The following is a 9,613-nucleotide window of genomic DNA, read 5'->3' on the forward strand; positions in this document are numbered from 1 at the left end:
GAGATGGAGGGTGGGTTCAGCATTCCAGCTGCAGATGTGGCTGGAGTTAAGTCTCTGGGAGAGGAATCTGCCAGCAAATGTCACACTCTTGGTTGCTGTGGAGTCAGTAATCCAGCAGTGATTCTTTGTTTCTTGCAAGTGAGGCTTGAAAACAAGTTGCTCTCTTCCCAAAAGAGGAACAGGGCAGATTTCTGGATGTACTGAGATGCCTAAAGATCAGAGACCTGGAAGTTCCCAGGTACCTGGTTTTGTGGGATGAAGATTAAGACTGAGGTGCTTTTTGGAGATCCCACTAGGTAACATGGGAAAATTCAGCTAGACAAATAATTACAGTAGTTAGAGTTTAAAAAATATATTCACATTCTTGTGATTTTTAGAGGCTGATGTAGTAGATGGACCTACTGGATCAGGAAAAGGTGTTTTTGCATCCAAGAACTCTGAAGAAACAATTAAAAACAAAAGTGATCACCTCGGGGAGCTCATAACTAAGCAAAGTACTAGCTAATGTGATTATTCTGAGTGTGTTGTTATTTTTGAGTGTTATTTTGAATGTTTATCTATAAAAGTTTCAAGCAAACATTCATTAGTCATTGTTGGGAAAATCACTAAAACCAGTCAAAAGGTAGCGTCATCTGTCCTTTCCCAGGAAAGGAGGGGAGGATACTGCTTCCCAGTGCAAATGCAAGTTTCCCCAAGAAGGAAGTAATCACAGCTGAGGAGGGGATGCTTTTCCTTATCCTTACTGGTATCTCAGAGGTAACCTGAGAGCTGATCTGCCCCTTACCTTACCCAGCCATGTCACTTTGGGACACACTGCTCCTGAACTAAGCCATCAGGTTTGATAAGTTATCAAGTGAAAGGGTTGTAAAATGCCCTAGGTCCAGCAACCATTTAAAAAACTCAAAAAGCCCAAGAAAGCCAACTAACAAGCTGGATCTGATTCTAGAGTACTTCTGAAGCAAAGGTAATACACTGAGTGGGAGCAGCGTAATGAAAGCTGATTTTTGTGACTGTGCTGGAGAAAACCTAAGAAAAATTTTAAAATTTAGACCAAATCTATACGGATATCTAACCAGGACAATGTGTGCAATGTGTTGCTTGCAGTTGAAAGTTACATACATGAGCAAAGCTTGAGTTAGCTAGATGTAAATGAGGTGAGTTTAAGGCAGGCTGAAGTGAGTTAGTGCATGTCCAGACCTCCCACCAGCCTCATGAGAATAAGAATTTAACTGAGCTGAAAATTACTTTCAGGGTAGAACCCCCAAATACTGTGGCTTTTGACTGAATCGTGTCATATTAGGTGTATACCATATGTAGCCAAATATCTACCCTTGTGACTATCTTTATGTTGCAAGAATTTTGAACAATTTTATATGTTTGAAGCATCTTTGATGTTACTTTTAAAAGAAATATCAGCAGGTGGACATTTGGGCTCTGAATGTGCTAGGCTAAAATACTGTAGCAGGCTTAACAGGCAAGAGAAACTTCCATACTGATGATTTAGTATATGGTTTTAAAGCAATCATAAGAGGTAGAAAAAATGTTAAAAGAGTGAAACTTGTAAAAATAAATTATCACCAGCAATCACACGATCCGTTCTCAGTAGCATTTAAGGTTTTTTTTGAAACTGATCATTTCTGCTTTTCAAACAGCAATCTATTTGAGGAATTACAATCCTTCATTTTTAAGGAGAGAATAAGAAACAATTCATTTAACTATATGCTTCTTCATATTGCTTGACATAATTTCTTTTATATCTTCTCCACAAAACCTTACTCCCTATTTTTTACACAGAAATTTTCAGTTCAACATTGTCTCAGCATTCAGACGCATGCTAACTCACATTTAGCGAAAAAACTCAATTTGGCAGTTCTGTAATAACAAACAATTTCCACTTAATTTCAGGTGGTGAGACTGCTACTAACTATGGCAGTTATTTCTAATTATATTGACTAAACATTCAGGCAGCTTCTACCAATCTCAAATGTTGCTTAGCTTTTTTTCCTCTGTGGCTTCTCCCCTGGAATTCAAATTAATGCACCTCAAAGCTTTATCAAGGGATAAAGAATTAAATATTTGATCCAGCAGTGAATCATCAGCTTCCTTCTGTTGCCAGATGAACAACAAACGTTTATTGAGCCATGTATCAGAGCCCTGGAGCTGGTGCAGAAACCTGTCTCCTGTTTAGCAGTCAGATGTCTCCACCAAGAAGCAGTGCTGACATGCCATGCACAGTGTTGGAGGGAGGTTTTATCATGTGATCTTACCTGGCTCTAAGGAGTATCCTAAAATTACCCTGCCTTATTAAGATGGGAAAAGCATTAATTCTTTTTAGCTGGTAATCAAGAGGTTGCTTAGTAACAAGTCTCAAAAATAAGATTCAGTTTGTAAAAGTAAGTTCCTTGTGGTTATTATTATTACCCAGTTGCTGAATGTCCAGAGCAACTCCGTTTGGAAGCCAGCTTGGAGAAATAACATTGACTGTGTTCTACATGAAGGGAGGAGAATCCATGCTGGGAATTGAAAAATAGTAAGAAACATAAAAGGGATATGGCCCTTATGCCTGAACAGGCAAAATATAATTATTGGCAGCTGTGTGGAATCAGGAAGCAGTTCTGGCAAAGAAAACGAGATGGCAGTGCCAGACAGGGCCAGAGAGAGACTCAGAGAGCCAGACAGGGCCAGGCAGGGCCTGACAGAGCCAGACAGGTCCAGAGAGAGCCAGGCAGAGCCAGGCAGCACCAGCCAGCAGGACTCATCAATTCACAGGACCCACTGCTGCTTCAAGGAAAATGGGAGCTGAGAGCAGATAAAGCTGGTTACACTTCTACAGTAAGAGATTTGACTTTTGTCTCAAGAATTCTCCCCTTCACCCCTGTCCTTCTCGCTTTTGTTCAGGTTTGCCGTGGTTACCTGTGGTTGTGTACAACTCACCTTAGATATATTGCTTGCCCTTTGAGTGAGTCACTGGCTTGGCAGCTCAGGTGTATGAAGCTTTATGGATGGATACCAGTACTGCAGGTGATTACCCCGAGTCACGTGAGAGACAATAAATGAAACCACAATTGTGAAGAAGTTTTTATTTTCTCTTTTTTTTTTTTTTAATTGCTCTGGTAACCCAGTTCACTTCCTGAGTATTCACCATTTGTCCGTGTCTCACATAACTGTTCTGGGCTTGTGCAGGATCTGTTGGGCATAGAACACTGCAGAAATTAACTGCTTGTTAATTTCAATGCCTAGCAGGAAAGGGTTGGGGCAGTAAAAGTTCTCTTCAGCTGTGTTTTAGGTCACAGGTTTGACAGAGTGGTTGGCAACCACTGAGAGTTCGGTCTGCACCTTCTCCTTTGCCCATCCATAACCCCAAGTCTGAGAGCACTGCTTCAATCAGCATGGCCAAGGTTTGATCCCAGCTGAGTCCAGCAGCCAGCGGCCAGGCTGGGAGATGTGGCTACCTGTAAGTGAGCACTTCCACATATTCTCAGCTCACCACTCACTGGCATTGCCAGCTTGCAGGGGGACTTTGTGAAAGGTAAGAAACCAGGTGGGCAATGCTGAGGGTCCTGAAGCAGACATCATCCTATTGTACAGAGAGGAACAAAGCTAAAATTACTGAAATCAATCAAAAATCTCATTATGTAATAGCGTGGCCACATACACACTGCATACATGCCTAGTTTCATTAGTTTAGGCAGTTTCGCTGCCAAGATCTGATGTGGAAACTACAATATGTCCCAGTGGCATAGCTGCGAAAATTGGTGTAATTTCTCACTAGCAGATAAACCTGCTACATGAAAAGAAGTAAATAATTCTATTATTTAACCAACAATTAAAGGCTAATAGCACTCCTAAAAAGATTTGATTTCTCTCAGAGATTTGAAGGAACTCCACCAGAAACTCCACTCTTGGATCTTCAGTTCATCTCCAATTGTATTTTTTGACTTGTGAGTGAAGTCATATGGTGGAACAGTTGCTGCTGGCGGAAAGGTATTCAAGCCTCACAAATGGATTGCTAGTGAAGACCACACTACTTAAAGGCTGCCTTTGCTCATCATAGTGAGAGCTAAGAAAATACAGGTGTGAAGACAAACAGTCTAACATCTCCTGTCTATTAAGTATATCCAAAATGTCTACACAAGGTAAAAACTAAATCTGGTATATATTTTGGGAGATAAATATCTAGAAATAAAAGTGCTTTGGCTAAAAATCCACAGATTGTAACTTTCAAGGAAGTTCATGTTTATATAAGTTATATCTCCATGTGACAGAAAACAGGCATGTCATTGCAGGGCAGGAGCTGTATGTAGACCTTTCCCTCCGCCTCTGCTTTATGACTCTGCCAAGCCCAGCCCAGGCTGGGCAGGACTGTGGTGATCACCCTGGGATGCTTGAATAGCTCATGACACTATTGAAATCACCAAGATCCTGGTAACACATAGACCAGCCAGGTCTGTGAGAAGAGCAATTGATGATGGCTGGTGTGAAACTTCATGAGAACCTTTATGTAGTTTCATGAAGAGTCATAGAGAATCTGTTTTCAAAAAGCATACATCTGTATTCTGGATAATTTAATAACAGATTACAAAAATATTGTACTAACAACCATTTTGCTTTGGGTTTTTTTCAGAGTTAAGTTTTACTAAATATTTTGGCTTCAACTAATTTGCTGGGTCACCCTTCAGTAATGGAGTGATTCCATAACTGATGAATTGTACGTAGAGTAACAAAAAAAAAGAGATGAGAACTCTTTTATCAGAATTCAAAATGAGTCAGTGTTTGTTTCTGAACCCAGATTAATAGTGACTAGGGTGACAAAAATCAAGTGCTGAAATTCCCTCTTTCTGTTTAAAAGCTATACCTTATGTCTGCCAGACCACTGTGGCATGTATTAGAAATCAACATTTCTGGAGTAAATTTCTAATCTAGTGGTGCCCAGGAAAAAACAGTATTTACCTCTCCTGTTTGACAGAGATTCCAGTTTTACTACCTTTCCAATCAAAGCAGCAATCTGACAGAACCTCAGTTTGGCTGATTTCAGGGTGCTGAAAATCTTGGGCAAAATCTGCAATGCTCTTTAGATTATTTAATTTCTGAAAGGGCTTAACTCTAATTCACTCATTGTTAAAAGCACTTAGATACCTCTGTGCTTTTTCCTTTTGAATAATGAGATTTGTGTTCCTTAAAGTCATTGACTTCAAAACACATCACCATTGATGCATGATTCAATTCTTAAAGCACATCTTGTTTTTGAAGGTAATGCAAAAGTCAGTGTTGTTTAAAAGTTTTTAATTGAATGGTGACAAGCTATAGCTCCTCGTTTACTTTATAATGTGATACAAGAATAAATTATGAGCATGGACCTGAAAGGATCTTCTGGGTCACTGAGTTCACCCCCACTGCTGCAAATTAATGTGCACATCTGACAAGTCTACAGCTTTAAGTAATCCAAAATGTGATGCAAACCCATAGTAAACAGAACTTAATCTATACACAGAAGTTTCTATAACACTACTGTGCTCTGTCATGAGTTCAGCCCTGGTATTCTGGTAACAGCCAATAAACGGATAGACACCGACTGAACAGGTGAGGATTCTGGTGTCTGTCACACATATTGGCTGTTAGCCAGTGGTCAGCAACACCTCCTCATCCTCATCATCCTCTCCGGTGAGGACAGTCACACATCAAGTGTAGCCTTTCTGGTCAGCATATTATGAGTCCCCTAATGATCCACCCTCATTTTATACCCCAGAGACAGAAGTGAATGAATCCACCACCCTTGTATTGTAGCTCGTTTTTTTGTCAAGCAATGGCAACAGGATTACTGTTTTCCCCAGCCCAGCATTTAAAAGGTGAAGAATGGCTCTTGTGCCCTCCTTGGACATAGAGGACATTTTCAGTTGTGAAGATCAGGCTCCAAAAACAGGTGGTGCACTGATCATTCATTACCTGTTGTATGAACCTAATTCTGCTTTCAGAGAGCCCAAATAACAACTCGAAGGTGTATTACCTTAGAAATATCTGAATCAATTTAAATGAAAAAAAAGACCAAACTGTGAAGCCAGTGTATAAAGAATACTAGTAATATTAGAAAGTCCAGGATTGGAAATGCCTCATTGCTAAGAAAAATTAACATGCAAGCCCCAGTAAATATTTACGTTCAACTACTTCATGATGTGCGGCTAAAATATTATTCCACTCTGCTATAAAAATCTCATGCCAGAGTTTAAAGGCTGCCACAGGACCTATGTCCCAAATGGAGGCCTGCTTTACTTTTATCTGCAGTTCCTTATTTCTGTATATTGTTCTGTGGATTTTTTCTTCTGGATTCTTGGCTGCTGTGGTAAGAGGGGTTGGTGAATAAGGAATAGACTTGCTATTGCCTAAGATATCATTAAAACAAAACCCAAACCCTACCACAGTAGCGTTTTGGCTTAAATAAATTTTCCCTTGAAAACTAGCTTTGATCAATCATTTCTTTCAAACTTTTTTCTTTTGAAATTTAAAAGCAACAGAATAAGTTTCAGTGCTCCCATAAAAATTATTTGGTTTTTTTGCATTTTCTGATTTTGTCTTGTAAATGAGAAATAAAGCAGTTCTGCTTTGTCTGCAAGTGCAAAGGCCCAGCCTCAAATTCATGAGAATGAGATTGCACAAATACTCAAAAGACATCACAGTAATCTTCAAATCTTAATTTTCACATGAAAAATAGTCTTTTCAGAAAGAGAAGAAACTCCAATCAAAATCCCAAGATTTTTAAATAAGGACTCTGCACAAAGGAACTCTGTGTTTGCCGTAGAGTGTCATGTGCAAAAGCACATGAAGGTCACCCCAAGGATTATGTGATCCGGAACAAAACAGAACATGCATCTCCTACAGGAAAAGCGTGGCAGAAAAACCCCATGTATCTGCAAAGCCTTGGCTTTTTGGTCTCCAATGTCTTTTTAAATCTAGAAGAGGTTATTCTTTCCCTCATTAAATCTATCTTTCCTGGACATGCAGTGGTAATCCTCACTGAACTGCAAAGCCTACCATAAAGAAGATTTACTTTGTATTGAGACAGCTCATCTTGTAACAGAATTTTAATGCAATATGGCAGGCAAGTTTTTTATTTTTGGAGAGAAAGAATATCTGTATGAACTTTGCTAACTGCTCACACTGCATTTATTGGCCCTTTACTCTTACGCTTACACACATGTGCATTAGATACCAAGGGATTGAAAACAATTAAAACCGGCCCAAGATAAGGACCACATTCAAGGACATTGCCCAGTGCTTCAAAGCTTAAAGAATGTTTAAGCCCATTGTACTGGGCCCAAAGTAGAATTCACTGCTAAAATTCAATAAAACAGAGACCTTCAGGTCCTCAGCAAGGTCCAGGTCACTGCAGGAGTTTCCAACCAGTTTCTAATCTATTTAAGAGGATCTTCAACTTCTTTGAGACTAACACCGTGAATGGCAGAAGTGACAGAAATGTTGACAAGGCAAACTTGTTTCTATTATGATTTCCTTCATAAGACATGAAGGAAAACAGCTCACGTAACTTCTAACCTGAGACAGGTTAGAAGAAAAGGGCTTTATAGAGCTGAATATATATCTACTGCCTGCAACTCAGCGAAAGGTGGCATCCCATGCTTGTTACTCAAGAGTCACAGTTACAAACTGTGCTGTAAATGATCCCAGGAACATTTTGCTCCTCACAGTTTTAAAAGATTGCATGCCTTTCAATTCAGGTGGGAAGAAAGTTGAAGATTCAGGGGAGGTGTCCCAGCAATTTCTTTTGTCTTCCTAAATCTGCTTTATTTTGCTCTTTTTCTGGCAGTGTCAGACCACCTTTTTCTTAGCTTTTATTCCTTTCAATCCCTAGCAGAGCTGCAAAACAGAGCCCTTCTTTATTACTTTTCTGCTGAAACTTCTCTCTGAGACCATACGATTTACCTTGGTTGGAGACATGGCTTATTTCCCAGATGTATAGAAACTGACACTGGCCCTCTGTTACAAATTTGCTGCTCAAAAGTGATGGCTACAACTTGCTTAAATTGTTAACTCATTCCTGAATAATTTAACTGATTCTGGTCAGAGAAACAAATCCTGCAGATCGCCCAGACTGTAGATACTGAGTGCCTAAAATGAAAAATGGTCCAATTCTCAAGAAAAAAACAAATCAAAATGCTGGCTAGGGTGGGGAAAGAATTGGACAGGATAGAAATAGGTAATTTTAAGGGATGCTGGTTATTTGGTGTTCTGGTGCTATATCTAACAAGTTTAAATGCTTAAAATAAAGCTTGTCTCAGCTTCACACTTTCTAGCATGGACCTTGCTTCCATGAGAGCAAAGAACCTGGGAAATTTCCAACAATTTGTAAGTTTCTTTCTGCTGCTGTATCTCCATTATTCCTGATAACCATGCAGCAATGACTGGCCAGCTTGGCTCTGTTCTGGTGGAAATGCTATAGAGAAGACCCATCTCATTGTCCTAAAGGACAGGACCAATCTAAGAGATCCATATCCATTTAATAATGGATATTAATATTAAAAATATTAATTTTCTGAAATAATTTGTTGTGTATTAAATTTGTGTATGTATATTAATGCTTTAAGGTAGGATTTGGAAAGTAACAGGTTGGATTTTCAAAGTGACAAAAATCCAGATTGGTTCACCACTGATGAATCTGCTTTCTTACTCTGGTTTATCTAGACCCTATTTATAGAGTTGATCTAGAACAGCTACTTTTGTTCTGGAATGATTAGTCCACGGAAATTATTTTTGGGAATGTCACTGCAAAACTGTGTTTCCATTCCACCACACTGTTGAAGTGCTCGACAGTATATTTCCACACTAATGCCTGCATCAACACTGGCTGTTTCAGGAGGAAGGTAAAGAGCAATGATGAACTACTGGGTAATAAAAAATAGACTGAAGCCCAACACAGATAACTTTTCATTTTATTGTTTTGCTGTTTTTTCCTGAAGGTAAATGCCTTTGTGAAGATCATTTTACATGTTGTTTGTTTTCAGAGATAGTTTGCTTGATAGATACTTTTGTTTTTCTCTGTATTATTTACTCCTTGTGATGAGAAGCTGGGAAATCTCAGAAAGCTCTCCTTTAAATATGTGCCTCACCTGAAGAGGCAGGGTTTTACCTCTGTGGAAGGAGCACTTCATCAGGGCTACAAAACAAAGCATCGCCCTCCAACTCTGCTGCTCCCTCCTACTTACAGCATCCTACTCCCTGTCCAGGCACAGAGTAGTGTGTCAGGTGGGCTTTCGGGTCTGACTATTTCAGAAGCTCTTGTTTTTTGGAATGGTTCTGGGAGCTGGGCAGAGGCTGGAAGGGTTTGGTTCCCTCAGACAAAATTCGTATCTGAATTGCTCTCTGATGCGTACATGGAATAACAGGTCAGCCAGAGAAGCCATGCACAGCCTGGGGTCTCTCCTGGGCCTCGGCATGTGTCCCACAGCCGCCCCCAGCAGCTGCACCGAGAAGCTTTTGGCTCCAAGGGCAACAGCCGGTGTAGAGCCTGTAGCCCTTAGGTTTCCCTTTCTAATCTCTGTGACGTGATTTTGAGCTTCGCCCTGGGTTCGTCCACTAAGGGGCCCATAAACACCCCTGTGGCATG

This window comes from Camarhynchus parvulus, chromosome 12 (assembly GCF_901933205.1).
Source record: "Camarhynchus parvulus chromosome 12, STF_HiC, whole genome shotgun sequence".
NCBI classification, from domain to species: domain Eukaryota; kingdom Metazoa; phylum Chordata; class Aves; order Passeriformes; family Thraupidae; genus Camarhynchus; species Camarhynchus parvulus.